This window comes from Cupressus sempervirens, chromosome 6, assembly GCF_028749045.1.
Source record: "Cupressus sempervirens isolate cs-2001-9-10 chromosome 6, ASM2874904v1, whole genome shotgun sequence".
Classification (NCBI taxonomy): domain Eukaryota; kingdom Viridiplantae; phylum Streptophyta; class Pinopsida; order Cupressales; family Cupressaceae; genus Cupressus; species Cupressus sempervirens.
In genome coordinates, this window is record NC_143123.1 from 514,727,884 (window position 1) to 514,747,654 (window position 19,771).

Genomic DNA, 19,771 nt, shown 5'->3' on the forward strand with positions numbered 1-19,771 from the left:
TACACGATTTCTAGTAGTTCTTCATTTTCACCTTTTTCTTTCTCTAGTGATGAATCAAAAATAATGGTGGATGCCTTGGTTATTTCATCAGTCTATTATTGAGTCATATCCATAGGTGACTTGACTCATTCATTAGTAGTCTCTTCATCAACATGTATAATTGGTGGGGCATTTACTACTTGTTTTTCCTTTTCAACTTTAGTTGTAAGTTCTTCTCTAGTTGTCTTGGGTGCAATTAACTCTCCTTGAGTCATATCTATTTTCTCTTTATTTTCTTCCTATTGTGTTTCTTCCTCCTTTGAGGACTTTGACTTTCCTTTCTTCTCTCTTATGTTCCTCTATCTTTTTAAACTCTTGTACTCTATTCTACCTCTATTTATTTAGGCTTTGCTTCCTCTCTACTCTTGGAACCAGGGATAACTTTAAGAATCCCCACTTTAGAAAAGAGTATAAAATTTTGGCAAATCTAACATTAGTTTAGGGGGAAAAATCAATTTCTATTGGCGAATTTGTATTTTTAAGTAGGAATTTTTTAAATTTTATTGGTGACAATTTTTCAATCATATAAAAATTATATAAAATCCTGGTGAATCTTTCATTATTGATGAAAATTATGGAAAAAAATACACATACCTAGAAACAATGATTTCATTATTATTATTATTATATGGAGCCTAATTAATTATCAAACTTTAAGGTCAAATTTATCCCAATTTTATCATTATAGTTTCCCTCCAAATTATTAAATGGTGGTTTGGGGGAAGCACTCCTATTATTTTTAACTATTGGATGATCCTAAATAAATGACCTAAATCCTAGTTCAAGCCAAACTTTTAAAAGGATTCCAAGTTTTAAATAAAGTTCCCAATGTAAATACAAGAGTCCCCAATCAAATCTATTTCACAGCAAAGTGAGAAAGGATAAAAAAATTCATGAAAAGTCTTTAGAATAGAGAAACATGTCAAATATACATACTTAATCTCTAGTGTAACTTAAAAGTGCCAAATATTGGCAAATATGACCATCAATTAAGACAATCCTTGAAAGTTGTAGGTGAATATATTTGAAATACTACATAGAAAAATTAGATTCCATTGGTGAAGTCATCACTAAAATATAAATACTTATGTATTATTATTGAAAATTAGCCTAAGCATGGGACCCAATTTTGGTAAAGTGTAGGCAACATGGACACCCCAAAAGTGCAAAAAAAAGAGCCATATCTAGGGTCCCTAATGAGTGAAATTAGCCAATTGGTGAATATTAGCCACTAATGTTATCCTTGCTTGGAACTGGATGATTCCTTGGTCCCTTCTTGTTCTTAACTTCCCTTCAATTAGTCATCTACTTCTAGTATCATCTCTTTCCATTGTTGGGTGATACTTTGTTGGGATTAATTTGTTCAATAGGTAATGATGTCTATGCCATCATTTGTATTGTTGAACTTTCCTCTTTATACTCCCATACATAATGCCTTATGAGACATGGATAATTTGGATCTCAAATTGATTAGAGAATCCTATACCATCTTCTCATTTTTGTTCATACCCATATTCCATTTTTTATTCAATATATTTCTGAATTCTTTGGGTGTCAACAACCCAATATCATATGGTTATCTCTCTATTTCTCTCATACCAGTTATTATAGATTTTATAGCTTTGAACTTATTATCTTTGGAAAAAATTGAAAATGTATTATTTAAGATAGAAAAATGATGATTCTTAACAATCATATTTACAATTTATTCAATGTGGACTGATTTACATTTCTTCTTCCTTTTCTTCACTATCCTTGATGCCACTTCTTCCAATGTAGCTTATGCAATTATAGCTTCTGTAGCTGCATCATCCTTGAATTTCATTTCTTCTACCTCTTGTTGGTTTTTTGAGGATTCTTCTTTCTCCTCATCTTGAGTTTCTTATGGTGGATTCAAAGATAGTTATTCTTCCATTTCTTTTATGCTCTTCATTTTAAATGACTTCATCTTGAATTGTTTTGATGTCTGACTCTCGACTACCCTCTATGGAGTTGGTTATTGAGACTTTTTCTCCAAAGAAGTTTATTTATTATCTCTACAAAAGTTCCAAACCTTGGTAGGATAGATATTTCCTCCAGTGCTAATAACAATTCTATGCAAGGCCTTGTCTCTTCCTCTTTCACTTCATATTTGAATGGTGTCAATCAGTGAGTTCTTGGTTGAACTACACATTCAACGCACTTGTTTGTGCTTGCAAGGAAATAAACTTGGTCTCTAAAGTTCTCCACTAAACTAGTGGGTATCCTCTCTCTTTTACTCATTTACTTTTGGAAACCCTTGAATTATTTCCATAGCACAACATTTTCTTTCCCTTCCAATTTCTTGTATAGTTCATAAATTTATCCCATGAGTGGTTGGTTCTTTCTCCATTTGATGAGTGGGGACCTAGGAAATTTTTCTTTAAGATAAAAAATAATGCATAACAGTATACATCCAAACCTTAGGGTTTGATCCTTGTGATCTAATGTAGGAGAGAATCTTGCATCACAAAAATAAAGGGGCATGATTAAAATAAAAGTGGAGAGATAAAGTGACTAAACTGGAAAGAAAAATAATAGAAAAAAAAAGACATTTTTCTTACCAAGGTGCATAGGTGGAATAAAAAGGAAACATATTAAAAATGTTTTATTGTTGGAAATAACAATGGGAAATTAATTTCTGGTGGGGGGGTGAGGGGGGCATGAAACAACACTTAAAAATTTTACCATAAAAAAAGTCAAAATTCATCAATCTCATAACTTAACATGTAAACTGAAATAAGTAACTACGCATCACATCCAAAGCATAATGTAAATTAACACATAACACATAAGATTTTTGTTACCTAGAAACCCTCCAATAAGAAGGTAAAAATGGGGTGAGGATGGTACCCACAAATCTTTACTACTACGGTTATTAAGTGTGGCCAATTATGGCTATAAAGTTTTAATCATAATTTATGATCTTGTAAATCTCATTATGGTTTTGATAAAGTAGTGACAAAACACTTAGTCATTATTCAACAAAGAAAAGTGCAAGCCAAGTGCATAGTGTATGCCAAGAATAAACCTCCATACAATACAAAGTAATATGATAGTTAGTATGGAGCACTAGTATGTGTTGAGTAGTCAGTGCATGCTGAGTCACTCAGGTGTCAAGCAAATAGAAGGAGCCAAGAAAATGTAGTATGCCAAGTGATTTAGATGCTAAGCAAGAGTGAGTGCCGAGCCATTTAAAAGTTGAGTATCAATATATAAAGCATAGTAAAGGACAAGAATTAGGGTCTATTGATGTCGAGTTACCAGTCTTTGACATAAATGATTGTTATGGCACAAACTTTTATGTAAAGCATTTTTGGCTAACATGAACATGAATTTTTGATATTAAGAAATAAGGATCCAATCATATTATGAATCCCTATGCTAATACATGCAACCAATTATATAAAGGGAAGAGTTAGGTGATAATAAGGATCAACCAAAACCATTGATTTTAACCTAGCCCATCTCCATAATGCCTACAAAAAGAGGTGAACCCTAAAAAAATATTATGTATGCGAAGGAGGATGGGAAAAGAGAATTTCAAGGTGGAAATAATGGCTAAGATATGGAACTACAATGAAAAATCAGTCGAAGAAGAACAAACATAAGAAATGAAAGGATAGAGAAGATAGATCTCATTAGGAGGATCAAGACATAACCCGTGGAGATCTGACATCAAGTAGCAAGGTGTTAACCTAAGGATTAGGTGTTGAATCATTATAATAGGTGATACAAAGTAAATCTCTTAACAAAGTAGTCCTAATAGGATTTTGTAAATCTCCTAATAGAGTTCATACTTATTTGTGAGTTAGAATCCTTCAATCAAAGTGACACCCAATAGTCTTGTAAGCTTTTAACATGGGAAACATTTCATAGGTTAGATCATAGTTTATGATCAAAACTTTTTAGCCATAATAGGCCACAATTTAAAATTGCAGTAGTGAAGATTTTTGGGTGTCATCCCTACCCAAATTTTACCTTCTTCTTGTAGGATTTCTTGGTAACCAAAATCTTATGTGTTATGTGTTGAGTTATTTCATGATTTGGATGTGATGAATGGTTACTTATTTTAGTTTACATGTTAATTTGTGAGGTGGATGCATCGTGAAATCTTTTAAGTGATGAATCACCCCCCCTCAGAACTTACTTTCTCATTGTTAATTTCCAACAATTGGTATCAGAGCTTTGTCTCTAGATAGGAACGTTTGATAGCTTTGAAGGTAAGATCTTGAAGATGGAAGTCTACAAATTAGAAAAGATTATTGAGAACTAGAAGATTTAAATATAACTTTCCTTAAATCAACTCAAGGAGGCAAGAGATGAACTACAAAAGTCATTGAAGAAAAGAACAAAATTGGCCATTCAACAAAATGATACTCAATATCAAGAAGAAGACACTATTGGATTATTTGATAAAAAAAACTTAAATAAATTTGATGCAGCTATTGTGGATTTGATGGAAAGGAATAGTGTCCTAAATGAAGAAGTTAGGAATTTGAAAAGGGAACAAGAAACTCAATCAATATTGTTATGTGATAAATGCAAACTAAAAAAGAAAGCTAAAGAAGATAGAGTCATGGTTGGAGAAGAAAAAAGACTACTAGCTAATAGACTTGAGGAGAAGTCATCAAATGTGCAATAGTTATCAAGAATTCCATTTGACATAATGAATTAGCTAATGATTGAAAATCAAGAATTGAATAGGAAAGATGTTGAGATTACAACTTTGGAAACACAATATTCCCTACTACAGAATGAATTAAAGATAGAAAAGGAAAATTTTAACAAGCCTTGTGAAGCCAACACTAAGGTCAAACAAATATAGTGCTAGATTGGGTTAGTCTACTAATAAGAAAGGAGAATCATCTAGAAGTGGTAAAAAAATGAACTATAAGGGAAAAAGAAAAAATCCCACTTTTCATCACTATGGAAAATTGGTTAGGTAGTAAATGTCTATAGGAGAAAAACTAGAAATCAAAGCCCTAAGAAAATATTCAAGGGACATTTCCATAACTGCAAGAAGCAAGGACATCAAACACATGAATGCAAGACAAACACCACCAACACTTAGAGATTTTAAGGACATTATTATAACTATTAGAAGTATGGACACAAGGGATATGACTGTAGATCCAAACCCAAGTGGACATCAAATGAGAAAACCAAGGTACATCTTCATGGGAACTCTTATTATTGGGATTACAATACAATGTACAATTATCATTAATGTGGTGAGTATGGTCATGTTACTATAAATTTCATTAGGACACATTTCAGAGCTAATTATAAAAGATGGTTGCATGAGGTTGTATGCTTTGGTTATCTTAAGATCAGTCACGTAAGAAGAAATTGTCCAACTTGGTCACCTGCACCAAGAAATGAATTCAGCAAAGGAAAAGCAAAGATAGATTTTGAAAATACAAAGGTACAAATGAAAAAGACATGGAATAAGAAAGAATATTGTAACACATCAAGTCAAGATGAGGTCACTTTATCCAATGGATCAGGCGATCACATTAGCCCCAACTAGGAAATCAAAGGCATGTATGGAATTGGCATCTGAAATGATATATTTTGCATCAGTTCCAAGCATTCAAGTAATGAAAAGGATCTATCAATGTATATTAAGATGAAATAAAGTGATTAGAAAAAAGAAATATTCTACATTATATTATATTTTGTGTTCTTGCCAAGTATTGGAAGTATTGTAGTAAGTGTTGAGTAATGAGGTATTGTAGATATTGTTGAGCTAGCTATGATAGCTGAATGAATTGAAAACCCTACAGCGACCAAGATTACTGTTGTATATGCATGAAGCATTAATTGCAAGGTTTTGAAGGATATATACTTAATTTTTTCAATATTTTTCATTTACCAAAGATCAAAGAGCACAATGATAATTTGATTAAGAGATTCTAGTGACTACATACTAGATTCAAATGCTGCACAACATTTTTACATTGATTTGAAAGGTATTTCACTTGTGCCAAGTTATACTATTCCACATTTTGTAAACCCTAGCAAGTGAAATATGGTAGAAAGTTCATCATCAGGAGTAAGGAAGGAAGGTAATGAGGTTACCAATGTACAATTGATTAGTAATGATGTTCAACAACCACCATTTTGTGCTATTTCATAGATTGCATACAAAGGAGACCCATCTGGTACATTATCAACTATTCCACCCAAGGTTTTAATGATTTAGGATGTTAGATGTTGTTACACATGCAACGTTGGAGAATTTGGTGATTTAGAAATTAGAGAGACTTATCAAGATTTGTGTGAGAATAGTGTTTTGAAAGAAGAAAATAATATTGTAGAGTGTAAAGGGTTAATGCATGCCCTAGATTTTTCATAAGTTTTCAAAACTGAATTGATAAAGATTGTATCAAGCCAAATGCATGATAATCATCTATAGTTGGAGAATGGACCTATCATAATATCAAAGAGGATCTTTCAAAAAGTGACAATGTATCCTACCCTAGATAGGCTGAAGACATTGAGGAGTGATACAAAAGAAGTAATCAAGAATAATATTGGAGCTATATGGAACAATAGGAGAATGTCATTCAATATAATTGAAGACCTTGTTGTTTCATTTATAGTGAGAGTGATAGCACACAATTTTTTCCAATCAAGCCAACTCAATAGTGTGTCATGCATTGTCATTGACCTAGGTTACAATATCATAAAGAAAGATCATTCTTATGACCTAGTCAAGTCACAACTTCAACAACTATAAGAAAAACTAGAAGGTATCAGGAATAAAAATAGTTCCTCATGTAAGTTTGGTTCACTTCTTGTATGTACAAAATACATTTCCTACATTTTAGCAAGGTAGTATGGAAGTCTGAAAATTGATTGAAGAGAAGTTTGAAAATTCAGGACAAATTAGATGAGGAAAGGACATAATCATATTACAATAGTCAATTCAAAGTGGCAAGCACAATCCTTCATCTAATATTGAAAACTTATGTGACAACATAAAGAGCAATGCAAGTTTATCAGGTTTTTAGCATGTTGATTTTGATAAGTTAGATAATGGAGATAAGCATAATATTAAAGAGGCTATTAATGATATGATGGCCACATTTAAAACCATTCCATTAGAGATTTCTAACTCATTACCAAAGAGATTATATGAAAGAGATGAGCACAAATGGAAATTCAACATGGAGACTGAAAACCAAATCAGGGAGGCTACTTTAGCTCAAGTGATGCCTAAATTTGATAAGATACAGATCACAAAGGCTATAGAGAAACGCAAAGGGAGATTTGCTCCTAGATATAGTGCCTTTCATATTTTGAGAAATAGATTTGAAGAGGTGGTAACCCAATGTAAATTACTTGGAAAGCAATCTATGGGTTGACCACACAATCAGTGGGAATAGTGGAAGAGAAGAAAGGAGCAGAGGTAGAGAAGGGTGAAACATAACAAGTTGAGACTACTCAGGATGAGAAAATTGAGGAAGATGAATGGGATTCATAGGATGTTAATTTATAGAGCACCAACCCTACACATGCTGAGAAAGAGAGTCAACAGGACTCAATAATCATTGAGGACATTAAAGATCACTGTACACAGAATATAAATATATTGAGTGAGGAAGATTTGAAGAAACTGCAACAAGAATCGACCACTAATTTTCTACCATGCACAAATATTGTATTGGTAATGATTGATAAATCTCAAAAGGTTGAGATTGCATCCACTAAGACACAATAAGACACATCTATTGTGCCCCTACATGTTGTAGATGTTAAAGAGAAGAAACCCCATAAACAAAAAATAGATCAAAGTGTAACCCTGGAACAAAAAGGTGAGCTTAATCAAGCAACATTATTAATGCCTACTATTGTCATTGAGATGAAGGAGGAGGTAGATACCCAAGATACATTACTACCAAGTCTAAAAAGCTTAGGGTTACCAACATTTGGCATAATTGACAATATGGGAATGAAGAGAAAGAGGATAAGGAAGAGAATCCTACACTCATATTACTTGAACCTATTGAAGATCAGAGAGAGGTTGAACAAGAGGAAGAGGATAAGATGACAACTAAGACCAAGGAATAGGTAGCCATATAGACACTAGTCACTTTACTATTTATTACACCTCTTTCTAGTAGCCAAACTCTTCAAAGGCCGAGTGCTCAAGCTACACCATTATAGATATCAAGGTTGAGTACCAATACTAGTAAGATTGATGAGACTACGTCATTTGAGGATGTAAGTTTAGATGAGGTGATTATTCTACCATAGTTTGATCCCACAACAATCACAATTGAATAGATGGTTGTTATTTAAGAGGCTCTCAAGAGGAAATCAAGGCAAGAATTCTTGAGAAGGGAGCACAAGAAAAAGTAGGTTCTACATTATATTAGAGATATCTTTGTAGATACTTTTGATATCTTAGATTAATTTTCCACTAATCCTATCTTAGAGAAACTTGTACGTATATTTGATATGAATAAGGATGAAGATATAGAGTCAAATGTAAAGCTATTGATATGGTTTGAAAGGAAGTTTCACACTAACGTTATGGACAAGATGTCTAGTGCAATTGCACTAAGACAAGTTGATTTATCAACTAATATAGAGAGTGTGAAGATAGTTTTGGAGAATATTTTCTCTTTGTATAGGAAATTATATGATGTTGATATCTTTACCAAAGAGACTCAATAGTGAATTGATCAACTGCAAGGAGATTTGAAATTAAAAGGTCCTACAATGAGGCAATCTCTTGGCACTAGTCAAGTTCATTTTCATAGATTACTACTGACATAGAGTAGGATTTATGAGTTGCAAGTGAAGGATGCAAATATCAGATCAATTTTGATCAACATTCAGTCCATGTTGACTCCACACATGGAAGTTTTACAGAATGAACTAGCCTTTTCTTAAATATTGTTGAAGAAATATTCTCATCTTTCTACTCAAGAAGGTCTAGTAGATATGGCAACAAATCTAGAAATACAGATTTAATATTTAGATGTTGCCTATAATAAGTGGGATTCCTCTTTGGAAATAATAATGGAAATTCATAAGGCATTTTTGGACAAATAAACTATCAGTGTACCACCCAAATGACATAAGTGTCAAAAAAGGGGGATTTTGAAGATTTTGCAAAATTTCATCAAGGCATATATATACTCAAAAGGAGTTATATAAATGAAATGAAGTATTTACTCAGGGGGAGTAATAAGGTATGGGAGACAACAACATTTTTGCAAATTTTGAGATTTTGAAATTTTGTATAGGAGCTGAATAGAGATGATATATTGTTTGACTTATGTATAGAATGAGCTTGCATTTGCAATCAAAAAGTGTTTTTTCCACTCTTGTCAAAGAGGGGGATTTTTAATCTCATTATGGTTTTGACAAATTAGTGACAAAAAACTTAGTCAATATTCAATAGAAAATAGGGCAAGCTAAGTGCATAGTGTATATTGAGCATAAGCCTCCAGAAAATACATGTTGAGTGATATGACAGTTAGTGTAGAGTAGCTAGTGTGTGCCAAGTTACTTAGGTGTCAAGAAAATAGAAAGAACTAAAAAAAAAAAATGTGTTGAGTGATTCAAGTGCCAAGAAAAAGTGAGTGCCAAACCATTAAAAGGTTGAGTATTAGTATATAGAGCATAGTGAAGGCTGAGCATTAGGGTCTATTGATGCCAAGTTACCGGTCTTTAACATAGATGTTTTTATGGCACAACCTTCTATGTAAACCAATTTTGGCTGATATGAACATGAATTTTAGATATTAAGAAATAAGGATCTAGTCATAATATGAATCTCTATGCTAATACATGTAACCAATTAGATAAAGGAAAGAGTTAGGTGGTACTAAGAATCAACCACAACCATTGATTTTAAACTAGCCTATCTCCATAATGCCTACAAAAAGAGATAAACCCTAAAGAGAATTATGCATGCAAAGGGGGACGTGAATGCATTTCAAGGTGGAAAGGAAGGCTAAGTTATGGAGCTACAAGTAAGAATCAATATGAGAAGAATAGAGACAAGTAATGAAAGGATAGAGAAGATAGATATGATTACAAGGATCAAGACATAACTAGTAAACATGACATCTGACAAACCAAAGGATTAGGTGTTGAATCATTCTAATAGGTGATATAGAGTAAATCTCTTAATAGAGTAGTCCTAACAATATTTTGTAAATCTCCTAATAGAGTGCTTACATAGTTGTGAGTTAAAATGCTTTAATCAAGGTGAGACCTAATAGTCTTATAAGCCTTTAACATGGTAGACCTTTCATAGGGTAGATCATAGTTTATGATTAAAAAATTGTAGCCATAATAGGCCACACTTTACTACTGTAGTGGTGAAGATTTATGGGTGTCATCCCCACCCATGTTTGACCTTCTCCTTGGAGAATTTCTAGGCAACCAAAATCTTATGTGTTATGCGTTGATTTATTTCATGCTTTTACATGTTAAGTTTTTAGATGGATGTATGGTGAAATGTTTTAGAGATAAAAGTTTTAAGTGCTAATTCAAACACACCCCCCCCCCTCCCCTTCAAAACTTACTTTCCCATTGTTAATATCCAAAAAATCTAAGCTTACAAGACTATTAGGTCTCACTTTGATTAAAGGATTTAAACTCACAACTAAGTAAGCACTCTGTTAGGAGATTTACAAAAGTATGTTAGGACTAGTATGTTAAGAGATTTACTCTATATCATCTATTAAAATGATTCAACACCTAATCCTTCAATTATCACCTTAATTCTTGATGTTAGATCTCCTCTTTACTGATTTTCTCTCGATCCTCATGATCAGATCTTTCTTCTCTATCCTTTCACTGCATATCTTTGTTCTTCTCAAATTGATTCTTCATTGTAGTTCCATAACTTAGCCATCATTTCCACCATGAAATGTTCTCTATGCTCTTAGCCTTCCTCTTCTTGCACATGTAATGCTTCTCTTCACATCATAATTATTCCCTCTTAGGGTTTACCTCTTTAAGTAGGCATTATGAAAATGGGATAGGTCATAATTAATAGCTATGGTTGATCCTTATTTCTACTTAATTTTTCCATTTATTTGATTGGTTACATGTATTAACATAGGGATTCGTAATATAACTGGACCCTTTTTTATTAATATCAAAAATTCATGTTCATGTCGACCAAAAATGGTTTACATAGAAGTTTGTGCCATAGAAAATGTCTATGTCAAAGATTGGTAACTCAACATCAATATAATTTGATGCTTGGCCTTCACCATGCTCTTTATACTGATACTTAGCTTCTGAATGGCTCGACGCTTACTCTTGCTTGGCACCTAAATCACCTGGCATACACTATTTTCTCAGCTCCTTCTATTTGTTTGGCACTTGAGTGACCCAACACACATTGACTACTCGGTACATACTAGTGCTTGACACTAGCTATCATATTACTCGGAATGTATTGTTTGGAGGCTTATGCTTGACATGCAGTATGCTTTCAAGTCGCATTCTTCTTTGCTAGATAATGACCAAGTGTTTTTATCACTACTTTGTCAAAACCATAATGAGATTAAAAATATCCCCCTTTGATATGAGTGGAAAAAATATTTTTTCATGGCATATACAATCTTATTTTATGCATAAATCAGATAATATATCATCTCTATTTAGCTTATCTACAAAATCTCAAAATTTGCAAAACAAGTGTTGTCTCCCATACCTTACCATTCCCCTTGAGTAAATACTTAATTTAATTTATGCAACTCCTTCTAAGTAGATATCTTCCTTGACAAAATCTTCAAAATCCTCCTTTTTTGACACTTATGTTATTTGGGTGGTACACCTATAGTGTATTTTTCCAAAAATGGCTTATGTAGTTCCATTATAATTCCTAGAGCGGAATCCCAATTATCAATGGTTGCATCTAAAGATTGAATCTCTATTTCTAGATTTTCTTCCATATCCACTAAACCTTCTTATGTAGAAAGATGATATTCTTTCTTCATTAATATTTCTGCACAAGCTAGTTCCTTCTACAAAACTTCCATGTGTGGGGTCAACATGGAATGAATGCTGATCAAAGTTGATCTTATATTGGCATCCTTTGCTTGCAACTCAGCAAGCCTACTCTATGTCAATAATAATTTTTGAAAATGAGCTTGACTAGTGCTAGGAGATTGTGTTAATATAGTATGTATTAATTGTAAATCTCCTTGTAGCTGGTGAATTGACTATTGAGTTTCTTTAGTAAAGATATCAACATCGCATAATTTTTTGTACAAACAGAAAATGTTATTGAAATTTTTCTTCACACTCTCCATCTTTGTTGTTAAATCAACTTGTCTTAATGCAATGACACTAGATATCTTGTCCATAACCTTAGTGTGAAATTTCCTTTTAGAATATTCTAATAACTTTACATTTGTCTCTATATCTTCATCCTTTATCTTATCAACTATATGCACAAGTTTCTCTAAGATCAACTTATTGGAAAATGAATTTGAAATATCAAAATGATCTAAACAATATCTCTAATATCATGTAGAGCCTATTTTTTCTTAAGCTCCCTTCTCAAGATTTCTTGCCTTGATTTCTTGTATAAAACCTCTTGAAGAATAATTATTTCTTCAAGTGTGATTGTTCTTGGATCAAACTAGGGTAGAAAAATCACTTCATCCAAACTCACATTATCAAATGTAGTCTCGTCACTCTTAGGTGTACTTGTACTTGGCCTCGATATCTATAATAGTGTAGCTTGAGTGCTCAGCCTTTGAAGAGTATAGCTATAGAGAGGAGGTGTAGTGACTAGTAAAGTGACTACTGTATGCATGGTTACCTATTCCTTTTTCTTAGTAGTCATCTTATTCTCTTCTTTTTGTTCAACCTCCTTCTAACCTTGAATTGGTTTTAGTGAGGTAAGTGTAGGATTCTCTTCCTTATCTTCTTACTTTTCATTACCCTCTTTGTCAATTATGAAAAATGCTAGAAACCCTAAGCTTTGTAGACTTGAAAGTAATGTAGGTGGGGTATCTTTCTCCTTCTCTTTCATGTCAATGATAATAGTAGGCATTGAAGATGGTGCTTGGTTAAGTTCATCTTTCTGCTCTAGGATTAAACTTTGATCTATTGTTTGTTCATGTGATTCATTCTCCTTAATTTCTACAACATGTGGGGACATACTAGATGTGTCTTGTTGTTGTGTCTCAATGGATGCAATCTCAACCTTTTGAGATTAATCAATCCTTACCAATATATGATTTGTGCATGGAATAACAGTATTGGTGGGTTCTTGTTGCAGTTTCATTAAATCTTCCTCACTCAATGGATTTACATAGTTTGTGTAGAGTTATCAAGCATGTCCTCAATAATCACTAAGTCCTATTGACTCTATTTTTCTCCATGTGTAGGACTGGTGCTCAACACATTGACATCCTATGCATCTTCCTCAACCATGTCATCCTAAGCAATTTCATCTTGTTTTTTTTCATTCTTCTCTACCTCCGTTCCTTTCTTCTCTTCCAATATTTCTAGTTTTTGTGTGGTCAATGCATAGATTATTTTCCAAAGTAATTTTCTTTGGGTTACCACATCTTTAACTCTACTTCTCAAAATATGAAAGACTCTGTATTTAGGATAAAATATCCATTTGTGTTTCTTTGCAGCCTTAGTAATCATTTTCTTATCAAATTTAGGAAAAACTTGAGCTAAAGTAGCCTCCTTGATTTATTTTTTAGTCTCCATACAGAACTTCTACTTCTGCTCAACTCTCTCATATAAGATTTTTGGAATATAGTTAGCAATATCTAAAGGAATTATCTTAAAAGTAGCCATCATATCATAAATAGATTCTTCAATATTATTCTTATCTCTATCATCTAACTTATCAAAATCAATATGTGTGAATCCAGGTAAATATGTATTTCTATTTACATTCTCATATAGATTTTCAATATTAGATGAAGGATTGTGGCTTACCACTTTGAATTGACTATTACCATCTGACCCCATCCTTTCATTATCTGATTGCTCTTGAAGTTTTAGACTCCTCTTCAATCTCTTAGCAGGCACAATCAACTCTACTATATCATCCTTCTTTTACCTTTTGCTGAATGAGTTTCCTTATCTTGTACGGTGGCAGCCCTTATGCTTGACCTTGTCAAAGGTGTAGCTAGCTTCTATTTTTCCTTCTTTTCCACTTTCTTTGGTTTCTCTACTATCTTTTGTTGTGCCTTATCTTTTTACCTTTCTTTGGTTCTTTCTTGGCTTCCTCTTTATCCTATGAAGCTTGATCTTATCCTTGTCCTTGTGTAAGATATAAAGGTCCTTGATCTTCTTCTTCTTCTTCTTCTTCTTCTTCATCTCCTTCACCCAAATTTACTTTCAATTTCTTCACCATTTTTTTATTCTTTCTGATGATGGTGGCAATTTGCAAGTTTATAATTATCCTTGATTTGGCTTCATCATAATTCCCAAAGGATGTAGCATCCTAATTTTCAATCTCTTCTACCAACATTGCTATTATGGCTATTGATGCCTCATCAACATTTATCTCATATGATAATGGTCTCAACCATCTAACCCTTGGAATAGCTGCCTGAGCATATGTATAGTCAACATATACTAGGAAACAAACATCATTATAATGTTTCTCGAGTAGAGATATGTGAATTCTTGATCTTTGCTTCATTGATTTCTTGAAATATTCAAAATAACTAGTCATTATTGAATGAAAATTTTCTCCTAATTGCTCAATGAATATACCTCTCTATTGGGTAATAGACTGAATGGACTTCCATACTACCTTACCAAATGTAGGAAATGTATTTTGGACATAGAAGAATATGCAAATAATGAGTGAACCAAACTTACATGAATAACTCTTTTCCTTTCTAATAGCTTCTAGGTTTTCTAATAGTTGTTGAAGTTGTAGCTCATCTAGGTCATAGGAATGATCTTTCTTTATGATCTTGTAGCCTAGGTCAATAAAAATACATGGCACACTATTGAGTTAGCTCAACTAGTAGAATTTGTGTGCTATCACTCTTACTACAAATGCAATAATAGGGTCTTTAATTATATGAATTGACATTTGCCTCTTGTTTTATATGGCTCTAGTATTCTTCTCAATTGTTGAGAATAGATTAGAGAAGATTTTTGAAGGACTATGATCAATATGTTTCAATCATTTTTTTGTCACTAATGTCAAACATGCTATTTTTTGGTAAGACAACTACTTATATGATTTAAGTACTATCAGTTAATTGATTGATGAAGGGGATTTGATCAACAGATGTAACAATAGCACCTAAAGGAAGGGTTGAGTTATGATTATGTAAAGGAGTACAAGAATCAATTAAGCTAGTGATAACATGATATATTGATAATCTACTTAAGGTTACAAAGGCTGGTTACACTAAGAAAGTTTAGAAGAACAATTTAAACAAAGTTTGTCTACCAAGCTTGACTGAGTGGATAATAGGTGCCAAACAAAGTCAATGCAAGCCAAGAAAAAAATTAGTTTGAGACGAGTAAAAGTCTATTCTAGTGTATGCCAAGTAAAAAAATGGATGCCAAGTGGAGTTTGGTTAATGTTGAGCACTAGTAAACTTTAGTTCATGCCAAGTGATTTTATAGAGGATGTTGAGCAACACAATATGTGATGAGAATCAAAATCAACTTAATGCCATGTGGATGCATTATTTGAAAGATGATGAATTTGATGGATCTAAGTTGATAAGCTTTCTTGGATTATGTGAATTAGCTGAAAGATAAGATTGATGATCTATTGTCATAGAATTCAAGGTAAAATCATTTTTAAGGAAAATTCAAAGAGAATTGGAGAAGTCTCTAGAAGAGATATGAAATATTGGTTAGATTCATTGTATCATACCTAATCCATCCTAACCCTAAATTGGACGATGGAGAATGAGTGAAAAAAAATCTTAATTTCTTATTTATAGGAATGGCTGGTCACAAACAAGGGTTGTCATGTGTGAGAACCTAAGGAAGATAGGGAATCAAAGGTTTTGCTTCATCAAGTGACCTACGAGAAGAGTCTGCATTGGCATGTTAAGCAAGAAGGCTTAAGAGTATGAATACTTGAAGGTTGAACAAGATATCAAAGCTTAAATATGTGAAGGCCAAGCAGAATGGGGGACTAGAATAGTGATATGTAATCTACAAATGGAGTTGTAAGTTGTTACTAGATCAAGCCTTACTATTACTCTCTAATAATTGTATCAATCCAGGGTAAATCCTTTGGATTAAGGTTGACCTAATAGTCATTTGTAAATCCTTTAACTAGGTGACATTCCTAGTGAATGGTCTAAAATCCTCTAACAAGGTTCACTCCTAACAGGGTGATTGAAATACTTTAATAGGGTCACATTTAATAGTGTGTATTGTAACCTTTAACAAGGTTGGCCTTTCATAGGACATCACTTTAGAAGAGTGAAAACGAGTAGTATTTTATTGGTGTTTTTTCCCAAATTGGGTTTCCACGTAAATAATTGTGTCAAGTGTGTTGATGAATTTGGTATGTTTCATTTTTACATTTCTACAAGTTGATTTGATAGTAACCTACAAGTTTATAAGTGATTGCATAATCTAATGGATGCATGCATGATGATAAATGTTTATGGGTTCACTAAGCTATGAAAAGTTTTATTTATACATCTAGACCTTGGATAATTGATTCACCTCCACCCCCCTCTCAGTTATTTTAAAAGATTCCAACACTCAATTACTCATGTTGCATCAATCCTCAATGTCTTTGGCCTGTCTAGGGTAGGATACCCTATCACTCTATGAATGATCCTCTTTGATATTCTCATAGGTCCATTCTCTAACCATAGATGATTGTCATGTATTTGGTTCAATACTATATTTATCTATTATGTTTTGAAAACTTGCCAAAAATCTAGGGCATGGATTAATCCTTTTCACTCTGTAATTTTGTTTTCTTCTTTCAAAAAATTGTACTCACACAACTTCTTATAGGTATCTATGATCTCTATGTCTCCAACCTTGCATGTGTAACAACATCTTACATCCTAAATCACCAAAAGCTTGGGAAAAATAGTCAATAATACACCAGATGGATCTTCTTTGTATGAAATCTCAAGAATAGTGTGAAATGGTGGTTGATGAACATCATTATTAATCAATTGTATATTGGTAACCTCTTTACTTTCCTTTCTTACTTCTACCGATGAACTTTTTGCCATTTTTCACTTACTAGGGTTTACAAAATGTGAAACAATATAATTTGACACAAGTGAAATACCTTTCAAATCAATGTAAACTATCATGTAGTAGTTGAGTCTAGTATGCAGTAACGCAAATCACCTTCATGCTCTTAAATATTTTGGTAAATGCAAATGACTCAAAAAATTGAGTATATAGCCTTCAAAACCTTGCAATTAATTCTTAGTACATATACAACTATAAGCTTGGTCACTATAGTGTTTCCAATTCACTTGGCTATCATGACTAGCTCAGCAGTCACTAGAGTACCTCATTACTTGGCACTTACTGTAATACTTCCAATACTTGGTAAGGACAAAAGAAAATTGCATAATGATAGATTGTCTCTTTCTTCTAATCACTTCATTACATCTTAACATATGCTAATAGATCCTTTTCATTACTTGAATACTTGGAACTGATGCAAAATGTATCATTTTAGATGTTAGTTCCATACATACCTTTGATTGTCTAATTGGGGATGATGTGGTCACTTGATCCATTGTATAAAGTGACCTCATCTTGGTTTGATGTGCTACAATCTTCCTTCTTTATCCATGTCCTTTTCATCTACATCTTTACCTTCTCAACATATACCTTTCCTTTACCTTTTCTGAATTTATTGCTCAATGCAAGTGACTAAGTTGGATAGTTTATGCTTACATGACTAGTCTTAAGATAACTAAAGTGTACAATATCATTCAAACATCTGTTGTAATTACCTCTAAAATGTGTCCTAATGCAATTTACAGCAACATGACCATACTAACCACAATAATGACAATTGTACCTTGTATTATAATCCCAATCATAAGAATTCCCATGATGATGTACCTTGGTTTTCTTGTTTGATGTCCACTTGGGTTTGCATCTGTATTCATATACCTTGTGTCCAAACTTCTAATAGTTGTAATAATATCCTTCAAATCTTTGATCTTAGCATTCTTTGTCCTATATTCATGCGCTTGATTTCCTTGCTTCTTGTAGTTATGGAAATGTCCCTTGAATTCTTGGTAAGGAGTTTGATTGCCAATGTTGCTCCTGTAGACATTTGTTGTGTGACCCAATTTTCTATAGTAATGACAAGTGGTCTTTTTGTTTTTTCTCCTATTGTTCCTTTTTTCATCACTTCTAGATGATTCTCCTTTCTCAGTGGTAGAATATCCCAATCTAGTAATGTCATTGCTTGATCTTGGTGCTTCTATCATTTTTTCTAAGTACTTAATGGCTTCACTAGGCTTGTTGAGATTTTCCTTTTATATCTTCAATTCATTCTACAATAGGGTATTTTATGTTTCCAAAGTTGTAATCTCAATGTCTTTCCTATTTAGTTCTTGATTTGCAATCATCAATTGATTCATCAGATCTAATTGAATGCTTGATAACCTTTGCACATCTGATGACTTCTCCTCAAGTCTATTAGATAGTAGTCTTTTGTCTTCTTCAATCATGACTCTATCTTCTTTAGCATTATGTTTTATTTTAGTTGTCTCACATAACAATACTGACTAATTTTTTTGTTCCTTTTCAGATTCCTAACTTCTTAATTTAGGGAACTATGCTTTCCATTAAATTTGAAATTGCTACATCAAATTCATTTGAGTTCCTATCCTCAAAAAATCTAGTAGTGTATTCTTCTTGATATTGACTATCATTTTGTTGAATGACCAATTCCTTTCTTTTCTTCAATGATTGATGCAATTCATCTCTTTCCTCCTTGAGTTGATGTAGGGAAAGCTTTATTTCAATCTTCTGGTTTTCAATAGTCTTTCCCAATTTTTAGACTTTCATCTTCAAGATCTTACCTTCAAAGCTATCAAACTTTCCTTTCTAGAGAAGAAATATTTGATACCAATTGTTGGAAATAACAATTGAAAAGTAAGTTCTAAGAGTGGCAGGGGAGAGGGTGAATCAACACTTAAAACTTTGACCATAAAATAAATCACCACCCTCTTAAAACTTACTTTCCCATTATTATTTCTAAAATTTATTTTAGTTATTGAGGTGTGTAGGTGGCATTCTAGAAGTCTGTGGAAAGTTTCTTAAATCATGCATTTAATATTTTTTGTGATCCACAAAGCCAATGCAATTTTCTATTTGGACCAGTGGTTTTGAGTTGTAATTGGGTGGGAATTTAATATTTATTGTAAGGTAGTTGCATTTACCTTTTATCCTCCATTGGTTGTGTTTTTAATATCTTGGATGGTAATTTCCTATTTAGGAAAGGCATATGAACATTTGTAATCAAGCTTTGGTAGTGAAAGATCTTAGTGTACATAAGATATTATTTGGGAATTTCTTAATTGTGAAGCCCCTTGGGTTCAAGGTCTTTGGCTATAATCTCTTCCTTGTGTGAGATCTCATAGTGGAAACTCTTAATGTAGAAGATGTTGGTGTGCAAGCTAGTTGGAAGTGGTTTAGAAGATTTATTTTTGGAATCTCTCTTATATTTAAGAATTTTAATTTCTCTTATTTGAGAATACTGTAAAGAATT